We start from the raw sequence: 22,932 nt of genomic DNA on the forward strand, positions 1-22,932 counted from the left end.
CTATCTCCTGTAGTGCATCTCATCATATCTATTTATTTCTTCATTACCCCTAGCAATCACCCCTGATATTTTCTTGCAAAACATAATAGTACAATAAATGTGCTCACTGTCATGGTTTGGATTCTTGATTAACTTTATCTTAAAAAAAAAAAAAAAAGAGAGTTTATTATTGTTGTGTAGAAACCTTTAAAATGTGATCCAACTGTAAACAATGCGGCAATATCTGTCCGAGATCCTGAAACAATAGCTCTGAGGAGCGAATAACTCCATTTGCTTCAATATATGTTAACTCAGATACTGCAGATTATTTTTTAAATGTCACTATTGATAAGTATTTCACAGCTCAAAATACAAAGAAAAGAGAGAATGTATCTATTAAGTCGATCTATCCCAACATTTCCTAAAGGATAGGGCACCTTGGGGAACATGCAGGCCTGGCAGGGATGAGCATGCAGCAGATGTATAAATTAAGATTGGGAGGTCTTTAACAACACATGACAGGGTGTTGGCAACAAGATTGATTTAATTTTCCTGAAGGGGGTCTCAGCTTTCAAAAGACTGAGAAATATTGGTGTAGATTGCAATAAAGTTAATCAGTGCTGTGATTGAATCCTGCCATAAAAAAGCACTACTATTTCTTGTGGTAGGTATGCAGACGTTTTACAATACTCTGCTGCTAGCATTTAGCCACTGAACGTCCAAGTGAACATCTGGAGGTTGTATATATATACAATATATATAGTATCCAGATGAAACAAAAAAATAAATGCACATTTCTTTGCGAGATGAAAGCCCATAGAGGCATATTTTTGTCTACAAGACAATACTCTCTTCTGCCCTGAAGAATTTTGATGACACATCCATCAAGACACTTGTCAAAATACTATTGCTTTGAAAGGTGCCATGAGCCAACAAGTAACTATTTATTTTTCATATAAAACACAACCTTTACAGGAGATGCACACTAACACAGATATTTGTCTAGTGTTCAAAGTGAAAAAGGGCTGAATATAAACCTATTCCTTGTACAATGAATCATATCTGACACATATTCATCGTCAGTATTTTATGTGTAGCTGAGAGGCTATCTGTTTTTTCTTCCAAGTCTAAGATGGTTACATCTGTGCTGTTTAAGATGGGAACATGGAGCACTGAGTCATTTCATTATCAAGGGCCCTTTTTTGCAGGAGGAGGAGGAGGTGGTCTGTCTGTCTTTTTTTCAGAATTCAGAGGCTGAGTACTGCTTGGAAAGATAATTTTCCAGGGCATGTTTGGATGTTTCTGAAAAGTGCTTATGAAGAAAATCCATTGCTTCACTCACAGATCCTCTGATGTATGCCCATTAATATCATCATTGCTAAGCATTTATTGAACAGATTTATTTGATCTGTAAACCTTGCATTTACTGAATCATGGTGAGTGTTACTGGCATCAAGACAACATGCTGAAAACTAAAGATAAAAGATTTTAAAGCTGCTAGCCATTTGTCATGTTTCCATTTCCCTCCCTCTTCTCCTTCCCATTTCTTTCTCTTTCCTAACTTTTTCTATGTCTTTACTGACAAAAAGAATCTGAATACTGGTACAACAACAAATGCTGTTAGTAGTAGCATCTATAATAATGAGTAGGTTTTTTAAGTTAAGATTAGTTTTAAAGTGGGTGTATTATATCAGCAGAGTATATCATAATCTATATTGAGAGTCTATATCTATAGTGAGAGCTACAGCTACATTGACTAGGGGTTCTGTTAGTTATTATAATTTTGATGTTATACATTCCTACCAACAAAAACTTCATTTCTTAGGTGAAAAATCTATGTATACCACAGTCTATTAAGATATTCTCCAGCCTCCTGCACCTAGTTCTTGAAGGAGAAATGGAAAAATAGAAAAGCTTTTTCATCCTTTTCTGGATTATGACAAGATTTGGACTTGTGGGGTCCAGGAAAGGTAATGTACCTCTACAAATAGAACAAAGAATGTTTGGCCTAGTGGACTCAGGATACACTAAGCCACTGGTGGGATTAGTAAAATCGTGACTGTCTTTGGGCAGCAGAATCTGGGCTGGTCACTTGAATACACGCTCAGAGACTTCCAGGTCTCATAATTCTGGTCATAATTCTCCTAAGAGTGCCAGATTGGGAGGGCCAAAGGGTGAATGAGTGCATTCCTCTCATTGCCCTATTCCTTTGCCATATGTGATGAGACTTTAGATTTAGTCTCTCATTTGGGCCAGTGGTGAGCTGGAGCCGGTTCCCACTGGTTCGCTGGGGAACTGGTTGTTAAATTTAGAAGCCCTTTTAGAACTGGTTGTCCCATGAAGGACAACCGGTTCGAAAAGGGCTTTTAAATTTCACAAAAGCCCCAGAAGCTCCCTGTCCTTCCCCTGGCCCCCAGCTCACCTCACTTCACTTCTGCCTCCTCCCCTGAACACTCCCAAGGCTTCTCCTCCCCACCGCCTTGGCTTCCTGTGAATCAGCTGTTTGCCTGGGAAGCTTGAGAGAGCTAAGAAGGAAGCAGCGGCTTCCCGCAGGTGAGCTGGGGCAAGGGGGTTGGGGTGTGAGGAAGGCTCCAGGCGCCGCATGGCTCCGGCCTGGCCCCTGACCTCATCCCCGGGCGGCACGGCTTCGGCCCGGTCCTGACCGCGGCCAGCAGGGCGGTGCAGCTAAGGCCCGGTCCCGACCTCGGCTGGCTGGCCAGGCGGTATGGCTCCGGCTCTGCCCCTGGGCCTGAGCAGCGTGGCTCCAGCCCGTCCTCGGCCAGCTGGGTGCCCCGACTCCGGCCCAGGCTGAGCGCCCCGGCTCTGGTCCCAACCCCGTCTGAGCGGCCCAGCCCGGCCCCCATCTCCAGGCAGCACGGTAAGGGAGCAGGGAGCATGGAGGGGGTGTTGGATAGAGGGCAGGGGAGTTAGGGGGGTGGATTAGTGTCAGGGCGGTCAGAGGGCAGGGAACAGGGGGATTGAATGGGGGCAAGGGTCCTCGGGGGCAGTCAGGAAGGAGCAGGGGTTGGATGGAGTGACAGGCGGCAGTCAGGGGACAGGGAAGGGGGGTGTATGGGGCAGGGATCAGGGGGGCAGTCAAGGAATGTGGGGGGTTGGATGGGGCAGGAGTCCTGGGGGGGCATGATCCCCTCACGGGGTGAGGAGGAGGGAACCGGTTGTTAATATTTTGGCAGTACACCCAAGTAGTCAAGAGAAGACAGGTTTATGTTCATGGAAAAGGTGAGGCAGGTACTCTGGAAAAAACAGAGGTTTTTCGGAAGTAGATTACAGAAGGGTGGCAGGGAAACAGAGCTTTGTTTTGGGCTTGGCTCTATGGAGCAAGCATGTAACAGGCTGGCAGTGTTTGCCTACAAAATCTCACCCTGTTCGCTAGTGTTGATTTTCCTGGAAAAGGGATAGTTGAGTTCTGCTAACTCTGTTACAAGTGATGCACTACAAGAGTGATAGGAGTGTTTCTGTAATGAGAGAGGATCTAGTGTGTGGTCTGAGCAATCCTGCGATAGCAACCAGAGAAGCAGTCAAGACTGCAGGGAAGGCGGAAACTAAACTTGATGTGACAGTTAATTTATTTCTCAATTTAGTCAAAGCCCCAAAAGCATGTGAGTTGTTTACTTTGCACAGTATGTGAACTTTGTATCACAGCAAGTTTAGAAAGGCACCTGTGGTAGACCCTTAACAGTATATAGAGGCAAATAGCATATAAAATGCTATCTGGACAGTGATGATATGGTGACTATAAAAATTACTTATGAACTGAATCAGTGTGTGAATATCTCTTCAACATCTTATAAGGTAACTTTTCACAATCTATTAGGAAAAGAAATATATGGACAACTATGTTTATGAATTGTCTATATAAACACAGAGAGTAGGAATATGTTCTCTCTCTATATGTGTGTGTATGCATAAAACTCACAAACATTACTTTCCTTATCCTATACCACAGTGCATTTATTTTACAGTCATGTTGCTGCATTTTCTTTTCCTATCCTTCAAAATATTGTATCACGGTTGCTTAACCAAGCCTTATCTCTGCATCCATAATTCAGTTTGCTTTTGATAAGCCCATTTAAAAATATTAGCACAAAGAATATTTTAGCACTTTAATTCAACTGAAAAAACAGTAGCCTGATAAGGTTTAGAATATAATGTATTTATTTAATTACTTTATGTAAATCCTTCAGCAGTTTTGGCAAGAGGTTATAGCTGTCAGTGACTGATCAGAGAGAATATTCTCCTTCTAATTCAATAGGAACATGAAATATTTCTCCTGGTTGGCTGGTTACAGAGGGACAAAACGATCACAGACTTCTTTACAGTCTAATTCTCTTTTACAAAAGACTCTCCTCATTCATCAAAATGTAATATGCTTCTAATTAATATTAGAACAAGCAAAGAGGACTGATGATCTTGAGGTTAAGGCCCTATGTTGCAATTCAGGTGTCCTTGGGTCAACTCTTGCTTCTGCTGTATGATCTCATGGAAAGTCACTGTAGGTAGCATTTTCAAAAACATGTCAGTGTCTAAATCCCATTGAAAGTCAATGGAACCTAGACTCCTCATTCATTTCGGCATTTTTGAAAAATTTATTCTTAATTTCACCTTGCTGCTATATCTCATTTCCCCACCAGTCCTCTGTCTTGGTTATTTGGACAGTAAGGTCTTTGCCTCTTACTATGTATAGGGCAGAGCATAAGGGAACTCGAGTCTTGTTTGGGGCCTATAGGTGGTACATTAAAATAATAATAATAATTAATAAAGTTCCTGAGGAAAGAAGAACAAGGCTCTTTGAACTGATCAGGGAAGGAAAGTATACCTAATTTTATAAACACCTTGATTACTCTAGTAATTGAAATAGTATAGGAACACTAATACGTGCCACCAGTAACATCAAAGAGTTTTGATGCCTTATTTAATTATATTAGTAACTTGTTGTGCAAGTTATACAACTGAACTGGACCACTACTCTACTAAAGATGAGGGATGATGCAGATGATTTATTATTGGTGGTCCTAATCGGACAAGGCCCTTCATTTTTGTTTCTTATTTTGTTTAAAATGCCCCGGAAATTTATCAGTGTTTAATTGTAATATTTTAAAATGGTGAAAATCAGTGCAAAAAATTAACTTCACATTTTCTAGGTAAATATTGGAGGACTGAGGGACAGAAAGAAAGCAACAGGTTACTGATCTGCCATTTCTCGTTCCAGAATGGGGAACTGAGTCTGGGGAGTTCTGGCACTTTTGTTTTTAGGACTTGAGCTCTAATTTATACATATGCTCTGAGTGTCTGTGTATGCGAGTGCACGCGTGTATATTGTCTTCTACTATATTGCCTTACTTTAGCAGGCAGCCATGCATAATTTACACTTAAAATAACTAATTTTTATCATAAATCCATCTGCCTAACTTAATGAAGAGCAGAGCAACAAAAGTGATTAAAGGTTTAGAAAACATGACCTCTGAGGAAAGTTTGAAAATATTGGGTTTGTTTAGTCTATGGAAGAGAAAATGGGGGTGGGGTAGGAGTGTGAGAGAACAGTTTTCAAGTACATAAAAGGTTGTTACAAGGAGGAGGGTGAAAAATTGTTTTGCTTAACCTCTCAGTATAGGACAAGAAGCAAGTGTTTAAATTGCAGCAACAGAGGATTATGTTGGAAAATAGGAATAATTTCCTAACTGTTAGGATAGCTAATCACAGGAACGTGTTGTCTAACAAGGTTGTGGAATCTCCATCACTGGAGTTTTTTTAAGAACAGGTTAAATAAACAACTGTTAGGAATCATCTAGTTATTATATAGTCCTGTCTTGAGTGCTGCGAACTGGACTAGAAGATTCCTTAAGGTCCCTTCCAGTCCTACTCTTCTATGATTCTATGATTTTCTTAACATAATTAGTATTTTCATGTACTAGAGAACAATATCTGGGTGAAATTTGGTAAAAATTGCATAATAGCTTTTGTAATACCTAGGGATGTTTTTGTAAAAAATGATGAAGGGCCTTACAAACAGAATAAGGTCCCATTGATTTGAGTGGTGCACAGGCATATCATAAAAGATATTAACTTCCCCAAAGACCCCTTACAACCAAACATAGGCACTGAGTCTGTAACTTATTCTGTGCCAGCTGAACCTTGCATTAGCATGGAGTTTCACTGGGTACACCTACAAAATGAGTAGCAACCTGTGGCAGTGAGTTTCAGAGCCTGGATCAACAGACTCAGGTCTGTGGAGCTCAGACAACCATGCTAAAAAACAGCTGTGTACACATTGTGGCACAGGCTAGAGCTTGGACTCCAAAGTGTGAGTAGAAGGGCAAGAGCCACAATGGCAGAACAGCTATTTTTAGTGTGGTAGCCTGAGCCTCCCAAAACCAAGTGTGTTGACCCAGGCTCTGAAACTCACTGGATCAAACTGTGTAGACATGCCCATGCACTTCAGTAGGGCTTTGTGTGAGCAGAGGGATCTACCTGTGTGAAACATTTTGCAAGATTGGGGACTTAGTTCAAGAAAAGATACAAAAGATGGATGAATCATACCAATGGGGGGAGTACGGGGATAATAGTGATAAGAACATGTGTTTTCATAGGTCAGCTTTGTGAACTATTTGTAGATATGGAAATCCCATATCTCCAGTTTGAAGTCCTAGCTCCATTAAAGTCAATGTCACAACTTCTATTGTCTTCAGTGGGGCCAGCATTTCTCCTACAGAGTTTTTGTTTTGCTTTCTAGTGTCAAGTTTACAGTTTTTCAGTTATTTTTTCATCTACTCACCAACTTTGTTTTTTCTTCCTCCATTTTCAGTGACAACATGGAAAAAGCTAAAGAACGAAAAAGAAAGTAGAGGGAGGAGGAAGCAGGAGGAAAGGACAGAAGCGAGGAAATAGGGTAAAAAGAGGGAAAATACAAAATCTAACAGATTAAAAAAAATAAAATGTCCTATGAAAACTTTTTTGGAAAAAAATCAACAACAGAAAAAAGGTACTTTTTAAAAACCCACAGGATTAAAATGATTTTGAAGATTTTACATTGTTCATGATATTTTTTCCCTCATCTTTTGGAACATCTCTACAATTTATCTCTTTGGTGCTAAGAAGGGCTACACATGTACCGGCATCAAAGAGAGGAGAATAATTATTTGGATGGTGTAGGAATGACCCCGGACCCACAGGCCTGGATACCTTATTATTGAGGCATTTTGTTCTTGTCTGCAAACTGGGCACACCCGGTTTCTTATCTCAGGACCTTGGCCTTCCTCCATCCTCCCCTCTACTTTCACACGGACGGCCCCGTCTGCATCTGGCGGTGTTTTGTAACTTCCCCCCTTTGCTTTTTCCCAGACTGCTGCGTTTGCAGCTGGGGGTGTTTTTGCAGTTTGCTATGCTGTTGAGCTCGTGATGGGAGATTTTTGTAAGAAATCTTGATTTGTGCTGTGCAATTGCGCATGTGTAATCTTAGATAATAAAAGAGGCAGGTGAACTCAGAAAAGCAGCTTTTTCACCTCCTCATTTATCCTGCAAATTGGTGTCGAGTCTTTCCTTCAGGATGGCAGCACCAATAGTAATGAACTTTAAGGGCTAGTGATAAAGATAAGTTGCTGTACACTTAGGATAAAGGTCTTAGAAAAAAATCTCACATAAAAGACTGGGGTCTTGTTATGAGCATAGACTGAGAGGGGCTGAAGATGCTCATTAGTTTTCCTACCCAAGAGATTTTTTAGACCTTGCATCTCTTACTAAACTCATGTGACTGTTCTCAGAGGATAAATGTCAGCCACCAAATTCAGAATTAATCCCCCCTGGCACTCGATACTGTCCCATGCTAACCTGTTTCCCTGCAGGGCACATTTTGTTACACCTTAGGGTATGTCTACACTATGGGATTATTCCCATTTTACAGAAACCGGTATTTGGAAACAGATTGTATAAAGTCGAGTGCACGCGGCCACACTAAGCACATTAATTCGTTGGTGTGCATACATGTACCGAGGCTTGCGTCGATTTCTGGAGTGTTGCACTGTGGGTAGCTATCCCATAGTTCCCGCAGTCTCCCCCACCCATTGGACTTCTGAGTTGAGATCCTAATGCATGATGGGGCAAAAACAGTGTCGCAGTGATTCTGGGTAAATGTCGTCATTCAACCTTCCTTCTGTGAAAGCAACGGCAGACAATCATTTTGCACCCTTTTCCCTGGATTGCCTGGGCAGACACCATAGCACGGAAACCATGGAGCCCATTCAACCTTTTTTCACTGTACGTCTATTGTATGTTGCTAACAGACACGGTACTGCAGTGCTACACAGCAGCATCCCCTTGCCTTTTGCAAGTTAGCAAAGACGGTTACCAGCCATATTGTACCGTCTCCTGCTTTGCAAGTTGACAATGACAGTTACCAGTTATACTGTAACGTCTGCTGCTGTTATGGGTGCTCCTGGCCGGCCTCGGTGAGGTCGACCGGGGGCGCATGAGCAAAAATGAGAATGACAAACCAGGTCATTCTCTTCTTTAAATTTTGTCTAAAGGGAGAGTCAGTCCTGCCTAGAATATCAGGCAAGCCTACTAAAGAATCAGAGAGGCAAATGGCCACTCCAGGTCAGAGCCCCAGACATCCTGCAGAAATGATGAGCTGCATGCCATTCTAGGGGGTGCCCCTGCAATATCACCACCCGTTGCTTCCCTCTGCTCCCACCCCTCCAAGGCTACCTTGGCAGTTATCCCCTCTTTTGTGTGATGAAGTAATAAAGAATGCATGAAGTTGAAACAACACTGACTCTATTGCCTCTGCAAGCAGAGATGAAAGTGGGGAGGGGAGGGCAGTCTCCAGCTGCTATGATATTCCAGGCAGGACTGAATCTCCATTAGACAAAGCTTAAAGAAGGGAATGACCAGGAGACATTCCCATTTTTGCACAGGCACCCCCACCGACCTCACTGAGGCCAGCCAGGAGCACTCATGGGATGATGATGATGGATATCAGCCATACTGTACCATCTGCCGTCCCCAAGGGAAGGGAAGGGAAGGGGATGCTGCTATGTAGCACTGCAGCACTGCGTCTGCCAGCAACATCCAGTAGACATGCGGTGACATTGAAAAAAGGTGAGCGAGGATTTTTTCCCCTTTGCTTTCCTTGGGGGGGGGGTTTGGGGAGGGGCAACGACATATACCCAGAACCACCCACGACAATGTTTTTGACACTTTAGGCTTTGGAAACTCAGCCAAGAATTCAAATAGTTTTCGGAGAGTGCGGGAACTGTGGGATAGTTTCAGTCGTCAGTCGCTCCTCTCTCCGTGAACATCCATTTCATTCTTTGGCTTTCTGGTATGCTTGTCTCAGCTCCTTAAGTTTCACGCAGCACTGTGTCAAGTCCCTGTTGTGGCCTCTATCCATCATAGCCTTGGAGATTTTTTTCAAATATTTTGACATTTCGTCTATTGGAACGGAGTTCTGATAGAACAGATTCATCTCCCTATTCAGAGATCTGATTCACTATCTCCTGTACAGTCCATGCTGGAGCTCTTTTTTGATTCTGGGATTGTATGGTCACCTGTGCTGATCAGCGCTCCATGCTGGGCAAACAGGAAATGAAATTCAAAAGTTCATGGGGCTTTTCCTGGCTACCTGGCCAGTGCATCTGAGTGCAGATTGCTGTCCAGAGCGGTCACAATGGTGAACTGTGGGATAGCTCCCGGAGACCAATACCATCGAATTGCGGCCACACTAACCGTAATTAGAAGTGGCAATACCAATTTCAACGCTACTCCCCTTGTCGGGGAGGAGTACAGATACCAATATTATGAGTCCTTTAAATCGAAATAAAGGGCTTCATTGTGTGGATGGGTGCAGCGTTAATTCAGTTTAACACTACTAAATTCAAAATAAACTTGTAGTGTAGACCAGGCCTTAATCCTGCTCTTTCCAAGAGGCGAAAGGGGGGGCAGAAAACGGTGGTTTGAAATCTAGGTGCAGATTCATTGCTGTATCAAGTTTCTGCATGGTGCAGGGCAGGGAGAGGAATATCAAGGATCCTGCTATGGCTTCCTGAATCTCGGGACATTTATCCATACCCTATGGCGTAGGTTTGAGCAGTCCCCAGGCTGCTGTAACCTTATGTCATCTGGCATTGGTCCCCTAGGGAATGACTGCAAATGTTGGGGGAAATTTTTGTTGCCCACTTCCTTCTGCTTTCTGGCCTTATTAGCACTGGAGCTGAAGGTTCTGGCAGTAGCTATTGTGCATGTAGTCAATGGATTTGGGACAAGTTGGGTTGGTGGTTTATGACAACTGGAAGTGGAAATGTACTCTCTGCTCTTTAAAACATGACCCCCTTCTCCCAACATGCAAGTACCAGCTTGCTCTGTATCTGCATATATCACTATTGAATAGTGTGCTCATGCTGAGGGTGCTAAAGAATTTTTAAATTATTTCTAATGAAACTGTGTGTTGCACTGCTAGCCATATTTTCTATTTTCTATGGAACAAAAACTACATGATATATATTGTCTGTCTGTCTATATAGATGCTTAAATGGGTGCCCATTACCATGGTATCTGAATAATTCACAAAGAAAGCTTTCCTGTCCTAGCACTTCTGCTTAAAAGATATTCATGTTTATATGTATACTGTATAGAAAAGTTTATGTATTTTAAATATATTTTAATATACATATTAAAGTGCCAAATAATTGTTACTAAAAACATTTAAATTATGCTATAATTAGGTCCACAAATGAAAAGATAACAACAAAACAAGTGTAATAGTTGGTAATCAAAAATGTGTTGGTTTTCATTTAATTGACCCCTCTGAAATAAATTATACAAGGCTGACTTTTTTGGTTTAAATCAGAAGCTTGCATGCCTCTGTTTCTTAAGCTGTCCTTCAACAAAGATTTAATTCAGTATTTCTAATGAAGAAGTCCTTGGTGGGGTATTGTGGCTCTATAATCCTTTATTTTGCTTGAAGGAATTGGTGAGGCATGGTGGGGGATGGATAAAGGATTATAAAGTTACAGTACGAAGCTATTGTAATAGAACTCACATGCAACATTTTCTGCTTAGCAGAGCTTCAAGATAACATTTGCAAAGCAGTAAAATTGCAAACACATCAGAATATAGAGGGAAAATGTAGAACTGAAGGAGACTCTTAATATCCAAGAGAGAAGAAGATGATCTTTAACACAAAGGAAAATGAGTGTGTACTGTCCAACGCAGTGAGGAATGGAAAATCAAGTATATTTTCTTAGGTTGGCAAGTGCTTATCCAGTGATCAGTTGTATGAGTGAAGTCAGTTTGCGATAAGGGGCAGCTAACATCTGTCTTTGCTTTAAAATAGTTTTTTTTTTTCTTTTAATTCCCACAGAAAAATACAATATTCCAAACCCTCTATATGTGCCGTGCTCTGCAATTTCTCTTCTGGAGATCTTGTGTTCAGTGATCTCTTGTTGTTGCTAGGTGTGTGCAGAATCATTTCATATCACTCATATGTATCACCAATGGAGACCAGAGCTAGAGGCGCTGTGAAAACTGAAGGTGAAGTGACTGTTACTGATCTGACATGGCATCTTCGGCACTATATAATAAAAGGTAACACTGATACCAACTGAATATCTATTCACTGGGACTGGGAATGCCTTACTTTTTATCTTAAACTCCTATGATTTCTATTCTGCAGTGTTACTAACTCTCACAATGTTATCAAAAATCTGATATTAGGTGTTTTTTCTTAAAGCCATGAGTCCTGTGATTTGTGAGAATCTCAAATCTTTTTTTTTTTTAAAAAAAAAGGTAAGTTTCTAGGTGTCTTGATTACAGAGAAAAGCTTGCAAACATGACCTGAGTTAACTCTGAAGGTTCAAAAAATGAAAAACAAAGAAAAAGAACCAAAAATGTATAATTTTAAAATCTCATAATTTCTAAGAGAGTTTAGGCTCAAAAAAACCCCATCTGATGATTTTTGAACACTAGATTGTTGATAGTTTCACCTTTAATTGATTTCAGTGGGAGTTGAGGATACAGGCTTGGGACCTATATCTTTTGTTTGTGTATTCTTGTTGCTTTGTAATTTTTTCAGATTGAAGTGGTCAAGTTTCTGCATACAGAATGTTACAGAAAGGTTCATCGCTGTTCTGCTTGACATCCTTTGATTTGTCTTGAAAATCTCATTTCATATTCATTGTAGGGTTATTTAAAAAATAAAATAAGTGTTTCTGTTGATTGTTTTGCATTGTTTCTTTTATTGTATTTTCCCAGAGTGCTGTTTTAGTTACAGATTTTGTAATGAATCCTTGTTACTGATGTCCTCTTTCATCTATTTTCTTCATTCTCTGTTATTTATCTTGGAAATACTGTAATACAATATTAAAATAATACTATTACATAATAACAAATATTACCTCTAAAAGAAACAGTGCTTACTGCTTTGCATTTCTGGTTGTATCAGGTAAGTCTACAACTTTTATTAAACAGGTCTAAGCCTGGCTAGTTTTGCTTGGAATACTAAGGCATTGGGTTGGGCTAACTGTCTCCACGTTCACCCTCCAGAAGCAGCAGTAAATGTTCTAAGTTAATGTAGCCTGAGGCATGCATCTTCCCCTTTGCTCTAAAATGAGTAAACTCCTCTTAATGTGGAAAGGAAGGTGTGATTCTAGGAACAGCAGTCAGTATGGATGTCCTTGACAAAACCAATGGAACCACAGTACCTGGAGAGGAGGAGCAGCAGAGAGCTCTGGACCTAGTGCAGAAGCATAGGGACTCCAAAGTGTTCCCTGAGGTTGGTGTGATCTGATAGCTGAACTCTCCACTCATTCGGTGGCAGAATCTTGGGAGGGACTCTGTCCCCAGATAATATGAGGGAAAACTTTGCTATGGTAGCAGCCTCCTTTCATGGATTTCTCTCAGGAGATAATGAACTGTCCCTGCATTGGGAACTTCATTCAAAAATTTCCAAGGAATGGTGCACACTTGTTGACGAAAAGGAAAAACTGTTCCATATTACTTATGGGAAATGTTAAATAATAAACAAGTGCTGTGGGTATATCAGAAGTTACTTAAATCCTAATTTGCATATGGCTAAAATAATAATAATTATATTTGATACAGACTGGAAAATATACACTTTTTTTATGTAGTTGACATCTGCATAGTCATCTGAGAAAGGCTGGATTCTTGGAAGGTAAAAGAGAAGAGCTGGAAAGCATCACAAATTTTAACTCAGGACTGAAATGAGTCATTCTGAGTCAGATGTAGTAGATGATTTGATTTAAGATGCTTCTCAGCTGTGACAGACTTTAGTAGATGATTTAAGATGGAACATCCTGATGGAGACGAGCAGTAAGCACTGGCCATAACTAAACAGTCTTTCTAAAAACATGAGAGATTGATTGTATCGGTCTCATATACAAGCTCCATTTCCTCACTTTCTCAAAAATAACATAACTCCAAACCATTATTTGTTCTTACTCTACACAAAGTTATTAGATGTTAAAAATGATCTTTTACTTAATTTGACCTTTATTTAATGTTATATATAATAATGTATATTATAATTTATATATAAAATATAAAACCTTTATAGTGGCTCTGCCAGCATCTCAGGGCCCCAGTGTGAGCTGCTAGGATGCACATGATGTCCATAGTTTGATAAGGTGCTTTCTTAAAATCAGAGCCATCAGTTATTGTGTATAGCATGCCACCTTCATTATTATTAAAGTCTGCAGATGCTGGCAGAGTCACTATAAAGGTTTTCAGGCCCTTTTCATGTAGCATTCAGGACTTCAAGTGCTTCACTGCAAATTTGCTACTTCCATCACTCTTTTCCATTGGCCATCTGATCAAGCTGATGAACAGGAAGAGGAAGGGTCAACCATGGCTAAGAGGCACTAAGAAGGCAGGAGTACCTGAACTGATCTTGAGGAACACAGTAGCATAAAACAAAATCTCTCTCCTGCTTGCCATGTAAAGGGAATGAGTAGGGGACAGCCTGGAGAAAGATTAAGAAAGGAGCCAAGCAAAGAAGACTGGGGATAACTAAATGGAAGGGGATAGGAAGGAATCAAAAAAGGGAGCATGATGGTTTTCAGGGAAGAAACAGAGTGGAGAAGAGAATGGGCTGATGGAGAAAAGAGAGTCAAGGAGCTGAGATGCATAGATTTGGAGAGACCTTTTGTGTATAGTGGGGCAGACCATGAGAAGTGAAGTCTACTTCAGAGTTGAGTATGAAGGAGAGCACAGATTAAATATGTGTTTGAATATCCATTTGCATACCACTACACCTCTGAACTAGAATGCTTTGTTGGATTAATGTTTTAGTTCTGAGTGGTCGTTTCTAGTCAGAGATGAGCTTGCTGTTGGGTCAGGGAACAGCTTGTTTTTTACTTCATGCATTCCTAATTTGGCTCCAATTGTGTGAACTGCACGCACATTCTGTGATATGAGAACACCAGTTAGAATACAGTTCTTTTAGTGGGAGTGAAATTCTGACCTTTAGGTGTTAGCAGGGAAGAGGAGAGGAAGTAATTCTATGAAATCTAAGTGGAATCTGTCTGCATAGAAGATCAATTCATGGAATTCAAAAGAAGAAAACTAAATCACTTATTAGCTAAATAAGACCTGTCTTTTCCTTTCATATAACTGATTGACAACAAATATTGCTATAGCAACAGTATAAGCCTTATTTAAAAAAGAATCACACCAATGCTGGAAATGCTAAGCACTGTATTAACAAGCTGGGAAGACTGAAAACAATGTTTTGCGCTCTGTACCCATGTTATTTAAGACTGAGATCATCATTCCCTGCAAACAAAGGGCTCAATCCTGCTCCCATTGAAGATGAGAGCAAAATTCCCATTTACATGAATGGAAGCAAAATTGCTCTGGGACTCTACTAACTGCCTGCAAACTGATACTTGAATCTCTTCATTGCTTCTCAGTATTATCTACCTGAGTAGAGTACTTTATCACATATAAAAATTCCACTAATTGGTTGAATTTGTGTGATAGTGATTGCACAGAAAAAAAATATTTTAACAGACATATTACAGTAGAGCAAGATATCCTTTGGGCTGACAAAAGCAATAAGCAGGCAATCTTTATAAGAAAGAAAGAAAGAAAGAAAGAAAAGAGAGACTTCTAATGAAACTGGATGATCTTTCTCATAACAGTCACATAAACTCTCTTTAACATTAAACCCACAAAAAATTATGTACGAATACTAAAGAGGATTCCTTTACAGGCTGGACAAGATGTGTCATGTTAATTTCATTCCGCTGTCACATTTTATGATAGCAGTTGAGGGGAAAAGTTCATATACTAGGTAGAATAAATGAATGCTTCATGGCAGGAAAGCCAATGAAATTTTTGATTCCAAGCTTTGCACAGCATCTTGGTTTGTTTCTGATTCATGGTTTCTTTTCCTTCAGTGGTAAGGTAAGGAGATACACAATACAGGAAGCTATTATTGTAATTTTGTACTGAGGGCTCATCATGAATGGCAGATGTAATTGTGGCAGAGACCTATCGTTGCTAAAATGTTTTGATTTCTGTATATTAGTAGCAAAGATATGAACATGTATTATTATTTCCACTCCAGTTACTACAGGTGTACCATAATTTTTACCATGTTTCTTACACTCTAGTTCTTTAGGGAAAACATTTATTATGGTTCATCAAACTGTGAAGGAACTAGTGCAAGCAAATTCTTGGTCTCTTGTTAAAGAATATAGAATATGACATTTTACTTGAAATGTTCCCTCCTCACACATCCTACTTCCCCAAAGAAGCACATTTATAAAGAATCACCTTACAGAAGGTCTCTTCACACCAGCAGCTCTGTGATATCCACTCAGTTCCCTGTTCCTTGAGGAAAATATCCCTGAATTTTTTGAAGTACTAGCTTCAAACCCCGATTTTTCAACTTCCAACTCCCTAACACCTGAAACTAACTTGACCACATCACCTCCTATTTGTTTTCCTCCATTCATCTATCTGACGATTATTACACAAAACACCCTGGGCCTGATTTTCCTTGTATGCAAATTGTACATAGTGTATTTCTACTGTCAGTGGAGTTCCTCCTAATTACATCAATGTACATGACAGCAGGAACACAGCAATCATCTCCTAATTTTTTTCTTTGTTTGTTTAAAGTCTAATATAAGTGAGCACAGTCCTCCATGTTCATTGTAACAGGTTGTCAGACTCAAGTTAACAAATGGAAGGAATAGGAGAAATCTTTAGCCTTGGAGGGTTGTGAATATGGCAGGCACTGGTTCTACTGTGGAAAGGATGTCAAAGCCACTCTCTTGGATACCTGCTGAGAAACATATGGCCATGATAGCTTTTAATATGATAGCATAACCTGGTGGCATCTGAAAATACTGTAGATTACTGAAAATTACACTTAAAAGTGCACAGACAGCCAATATACAGCAGTAGGTAAATAAAGATCGTGTTATATCTGATTTAATATAGGATAAGTAGAGAATATTTGGCATACCCCAAAGAGCCTCCATGGTTTAATAACACTGCCTTGGGACTTCTGGTAAATGGTAATGAAGGAAAGTTTCCACAGTGCAATGTAATATTGCACGGGTCAGTTCCCTCTCCTGATGCTGCTGGCTTTTCATCAAATAGAATCCAACTAGCAGCTCTGACATCTTAGAAGCAGTAACATAAATGCAGGGGAACAAGTGGGGATTTAACCCTCACCTGTGCAATTTCCTGCTTTTAGACTTTCCTTTGGATCTTTAGCAGGACATAAATGTAGCCTTTTAAAAATGGATTTATTAATCTACAAATACTTGCCATTCCCACTCTTTGTCCTTTTAGACTCCTTTCAACCCATTATCACTCAACACTTATTTTTGATAAAATTTGGTTGACTTGAATTCAACACTCTAATTTTCTCCCTTTAATCATTGTCGATCTGTCTGTGTTACATCCTCCTGTTTGACTATCTCCTCTGGCTCTCTCCTCCAAATCATGTCAAATTTTCACTTCCTGACCTTCTTTTCAGTGCCCTACAGAATGCTATGTCCGTCAGTTTATCCAGCTTTATTTCTCACCACTAGTCGTACCCCAGTGCTCTGCCATGCTGCCAGCCTCAAAGCCCCATTCATTTGTATCATCCCATCGTCATGCCTTCTGTTATGTTTCTTTCTACACACAGAAAGTCCTTCCTACTCTGGTCAAGTCACCACCTTCTCTTTAAGATGCTTGTGTGACTGTTCTCAAGATACCCAGGACTGAAATTCACCTTGTAATTCCCTGCTTCCAGTGTGAAGGAGTTTTGCTTGTGATAACTGAGTGTTAGCTCCCTAACACTACCAGTCTTTCAGCCACTCAAGTGCTCTCCTTGAGCCCTGTTTTTGCATTGCAGGCCAATAAGAGGTGCATCCCAGTGCCTGAGTCCCCTTGAAGTGTTTCCCTGTGGTATCTAGCCCCTGAGACTGGCTACTATCCAAAACCCAAAACCTTTGTTCCCAAACACTTTATGCTTTTTTTATATATTTTTTCACCACTCTTGTTTCTCAATAAACATTTTGTTTCGTTATAAGTGCTTTGTGTAACAAAGGAGAGGAAATTTAAAACAAAATCATAAAACATGAACTAGGGCCTACGCTTACTAATAGTTACTTTTCCTATGTAAAAAAGTAAGTTCCCCACCCCCAATCCCCTGCCACATAGTTCAGTCTATTGCAGACCTGGCTGGTTTTACAGGAACCCATATCCAATCTTTCATGAAACAACCCCAGTCTGTCAGATGTCTCCTCAATGAATGGATGCACAATGCCACTCCCCACTCTATCTTATACTGAAACAGTCTATTGTCTTTATTCACAGGCAAGGTAATCCTCTGTCTGTTGTAATGTTCCTTTTTTCTTTGCCTCCAAGTGGTTTTGTGTTTGCAGTTGTCTCTGGTGTTTTCTATTGTCTGTTCTGTGATGAGGCAGTGGTCAATAATAGAACTTTCCATTACATCACCAGCTAGCCAGGGAGGTGTGACAACTCTTTCCTGCATAAATAGGCCATCATTGAGTTAAATTATTAATAATATTTCACACATTCATATATTATTCCCTGGTGAATCCTTTAAACCTTAAGGACATCCAGGCATAAACTTCGTACCTCCTGATATATAAACTCTAATGCTTCAGGGCATAAACTTGACTATCTACTAAGGGGTTAGGAAGGACCTTCCACCATCAGCAGGTGATTGTATAATTGTCTATGATGGGACTTCTTGCATCTCTGTCCCTAATCACCAAGGAGTAAGAACATAGGAATTTCCTGTCACATCAAACTCCATCTAGCCCTCTATCTTGTCTATGGCAATGATCAGCAGTGTATATTCTAGAAGAGTTCCTCCCTCTTTATTAGATCTCCTTTTCTTAAATCAATAATTCCTAAATTAATGATTTAAAATAACGCAATGCTTACAGCAAAGGGTGATGTAAATTTTACACACAAATATAAGTGAGATTTGTTAATATTTGGTACCCAAATAAAATGCTGATTTCCTTGTTAGAGCAACTTTCTACTACAATCAAATATAATAGTGCATTCATATAATTGGGACCTAAATAACACTGGTCTACAATTTTTGAGAAGTTGCCTGCTTCAGAGATAAAATGTGCTATTTACTATGTATTTTGATGTGCTGAATTCAAATATGACAATTAAAACAACTGATTGGCTACTGTTTCTAAGATATTTAAGTTTTTACATTTTATGTCTATGTATATTGTGTAGATAGTAGAGTTTTAATCATAAATTGTAAACCTAGGTCTTTTCATGTGTTACGGGTGCTTTACATGATAATATCACCTGTTTCCTGTGTATGTAACACTTAAAAATCAGCAAAAAGTTAGAAAATAAAAATTTATTAGAACAAAAGGCCAAGAAATTATGTACATATTTATCCTATTCATGTCTGCTCAGCGGGCTTCCTTGGGGCTATCCGCTTGATCATGAAATGACCATCTCTTGCACTTCTCCAGCAATATTCCTGCCAGCATTTGAGGCTCCTTTCCCCTGATAGCGTTTCTCCATTTTGCAATGTCCTGGTGAAATCACTCGCCGTCCTCGCACGTCACTGTCTCCGCAGTTCGGTGGGAAAAAATGTAGATGAGAGTGCAAAAGCTGGTACTTAGTGACATTTTCGCACAAGGCTTTGTATGCCCTTGAGGAGTTCCACAACAAGCTGTAGTTTATCTGCCTGTGTTTCCGAGAAAATTATTGCCACTAACTTTTGCATGCGGCTTTTCCTTGCCACGCAGTGATGGCTAAAGCCATCATCTCGAAATATTCATGAATCTGGGACAACAAAGACACCGTTCCTTTATCTGAGCTTCACTTAACCGGAAATTTCCACGGAGGTACTGAAAGCTGCTGTGTTTTGTCAATGCCTGACAAAGTTCTTCCATCAACCCAGCTTGATGGTGTAGGATGTAAACAAAGTTCCTTTGTTCCAACAAGTGGTGGAACTGAACATTTCCTCCCAGGCTCAATGATACTGTCCGAATGGCCAATCTTTCTTGATGTAGTGGAATCTCTTGCACGACTACCCATTCGCAGAGAAAACAGCAGTATTTGTGTATCCAGTCTGAAGACCGAGCAAGAGAGCAACAACCTCAAATCACCCAAAGCTGCCACTGATGTTGCCATAGTTTAGCAGCAGAGAATCCTGTGGCACCTTATAGACTAACAGACGTTTGGATCATGAGCTTTCGTGGTGAATACCCACTTCATCAGATGAATGTAGTAGAAATTTCCAGGGGCAGGTATATTTATGCTAGCACAAGCTAGAGACAGGAGATCTACATTACTCACTTCACCTCTCTACAAAGGAAAAAGGACTGTAAGCTGTCTAAACTCCTACCTGACACATGGGCCACAACCGTGGACCCTAACCCATCCAGCAATATCGTCAATCTATCCAACTACACACTCAGCCCAGAAAAAAAGTCTGTCCTAGCTCGGGGACTCTCTTTCTGCCCTGCCACCCACCCCCACCAACATGATACAGTTTTGTGCGATCTGGAAACCTACTCGCCGTCTCCCGCCAAAGTACTCCAGGACAACACTGAACAGTGCACTGATACACAGGTACCCTCCCACCAAAGCAGCACAAGAAGAAAAACTCCACATGGACTCCTCCTGAGGGCGAAATGACAGTCTGGACTATACATTGAAGCTTCCACCGACGTGCACAGGCAAGATCGTGGAAAAACAACATCGCTTGCCTCATAACCTAAGTCGTGCAGAACGCAATGCCATCCACAGCCAGAAACCACCTGACATTATCATCAAAGAGGCTGATAAAGGAGGTGCTGTTGTCATCATGAACAGGTCTGACTACCAAAGGAGGCTGCCAGACAACTCTCCAATACCAAACCTACAGGCCACTTCCCTCAGATCCCACTGAAGAATACACAAGAAAACTGCACCATCACTCAGGACACCCCTACACTACACCAGAACAAATCAATAACACTTAGAGCCCCGACCAGGCTTATCTATCTACTACCCAAGATCCACAACCCGGAAATCCTGGACGCCCCATCATCTCGGGCACTGGACTCTCACTGAAGGACTGTCTGGATATGTGGACTCTCTACTCAGACCCTATGCCACCAGCACTCCAGCTATCTCCGTGACACCACTGATTCCTGAGGAAACTACAATGCATTGGTCACCTCCCAGAAAACACCATCCAGCCACATGGATGTAGAGGCTCTCTACAACAACATCCACACACAGATGGAAATTAGCTGTCAGGAACAGATCCTGATGATGCAACAGCACAACTGGCTGCTGAGCTCTGTGCCTTTAATTCACACACAACTATTTCAAATTTGGTGACATAATATATCTCCACCAGCATCTCCACCAATATATTGATGACAATATATATCCAGATCAGTGGCACTGGTATGGGCACCTGCATGACCCCACAATATGCCAATATTTTTAGTGGCTGACCTGGAACAACGCTTCCTCACTCTCGCCACTCACGCCCCTCTCTACTACTGCGCTACATTGATGACATCTTCATCATCTGGACCCATGGGAAGGAGACTCTAGAAAAATTCCACCACGATTTCAACAGCTTCCACCCCACATCAACCTCAGCCGGACCAATCTACACGGAGGTCCACTTTCTAGACACCACGGTGCAAATAAGTGATGGTCACATTAACACCAACCTATATCGAAAACCTACCGACCGCTAGCCTACCTTCATGCCTCCAGCTTCCATCCGGCACACACACGATCCATTGTCTACAGCCAACCACTGAGGTACAACCGCATCCTGCTCTAACCCCTCAGACAGAGACCAACACCTACAAATCTCCACCAAGATTCTCAAAACTACAATACCCGCACGAGAAAAATAAGAAACAGATCAACAGAGCCAACGTGTACCCAAACCCCTAACTGCAAAGACAAACCAAGAAAGAAACCAACAGGACTCCACTGGCCATCACATACAGTGCCCAGCTAAAACCCCTCCAACGCATCATAGGGATCTACAACCCATCCTGGACAAGATCCACACTTTCACAGGCCTTGGGTGGCAGGCCAATCCTTGCCCACAGACAACCTGCCAACCTGAAACGTATTCTCACCAGCAACTGCACACCGCACCATAGTAGCTCTAGCTCAGGAACATCCATGCAACAAACCCCGATGCCAGCTCTGCCCACATATCTATACTGGCGACACCATCACAGGACAACCAGATCAACCACACCACACCCGTCACTCAACCTACGTCCACCAATGTATAAACGCCATCATATGCCAACAATGCCCCTCTGCTATGTACATCGGCCAAACTTGCCAGTCCTATGGAAAAGGATAAATGGACACAAATCAGATATTAGGAATGGCAATATACAGAAACCTGTAGGAGCACTCAACCTCCCGGCCACAGTAAGCAGACCTTAAGGTGGCCACCTGCAACAAAAAACTTCAGGACCAGACTTCAAAGAGAACTGCTGAGCTTCAATTCATCTGCAAATTTGACACCATCAGCTCAGGGTTGAACAAAGACTGTGAAGGGTGCCAATACAGAACCATTTTCCCTCCTTGGTTTTCACACCTCAACTGCTAGAATGGGCCTCATCCTCCCTGATTGAACAACCTCGTTATCTCTAGCTGCTTGCTAGCATATATATACCTGCCCTGGAATTTCCACTACATCATCTGACGAAGTGGGTATCACACCACGAAAGCTCATGATCGAAAAAGTCTGTTAGTCTATAAGGTGCCACAGATTCTCTGCTGCTTTACAGATTCAGACTAACACCTACCCTCTGACGCTCGTAGTTTATGCACCTCAAAAGTTGTTTCATGTTGTCATAGGTTCCTTCACATGGATTGCATGACCAACTGGAATGATGGCAAAACATTGCCATTAGCAGCAAAACAGCTTTGAGACTCGTCTTCGATGAATCAATGAACAGCCCCACTCATCTGGATCGTGAATGATGTGAGGCTGCCATCACACCACCGATGTTGTTGCAGGCTACAAAGCACCTTCCATGAAGAAGAATGGGACAAGATCCTGACGGTCACGGAACATGGAAACCCTAACATCACTGCCAGGAGATCCACTGCTGTAGTCTGAACCAAACAGCTAGAGTAGAGCCAATCAACAATTTTAAGCATCAATGTCTTCGCAGACCCAGAATTAGTAAAGTTTGACTGCATTTATTTCAGAAGCATTTTGGCTGTAGAGCAGTGAATCTGTATGTGCCATCTAACTTTTTTTAGATTTTGGCTTTGTTTCTCAGAAAAACACGTCTTAAACAATTACATGTGGTATACTGTACATGGATAAAAATGCTAGTCTATTAGAAAAGCATTGTGCAAAAACACACTATGTCCATCGTTGATTGTTATTGTTTGTATAAAGAGCAAAGTGACATGTCTAGT

The sequence above is a fragment of the Chelonoidis abingdonii genome, chromosome 2 (genome assembly GCF_003597395.2).
Source record: "Chelonoidis abingdonii isolate Lonesome George chromosome 2, CheloAbing_2.0, whole genome shotgun sequence".
NCBI lineage: Eukaryota > Metazoa > Chordata > Testudines > Testudinidae > Chelonoidis > Chelonoidis abingdonii.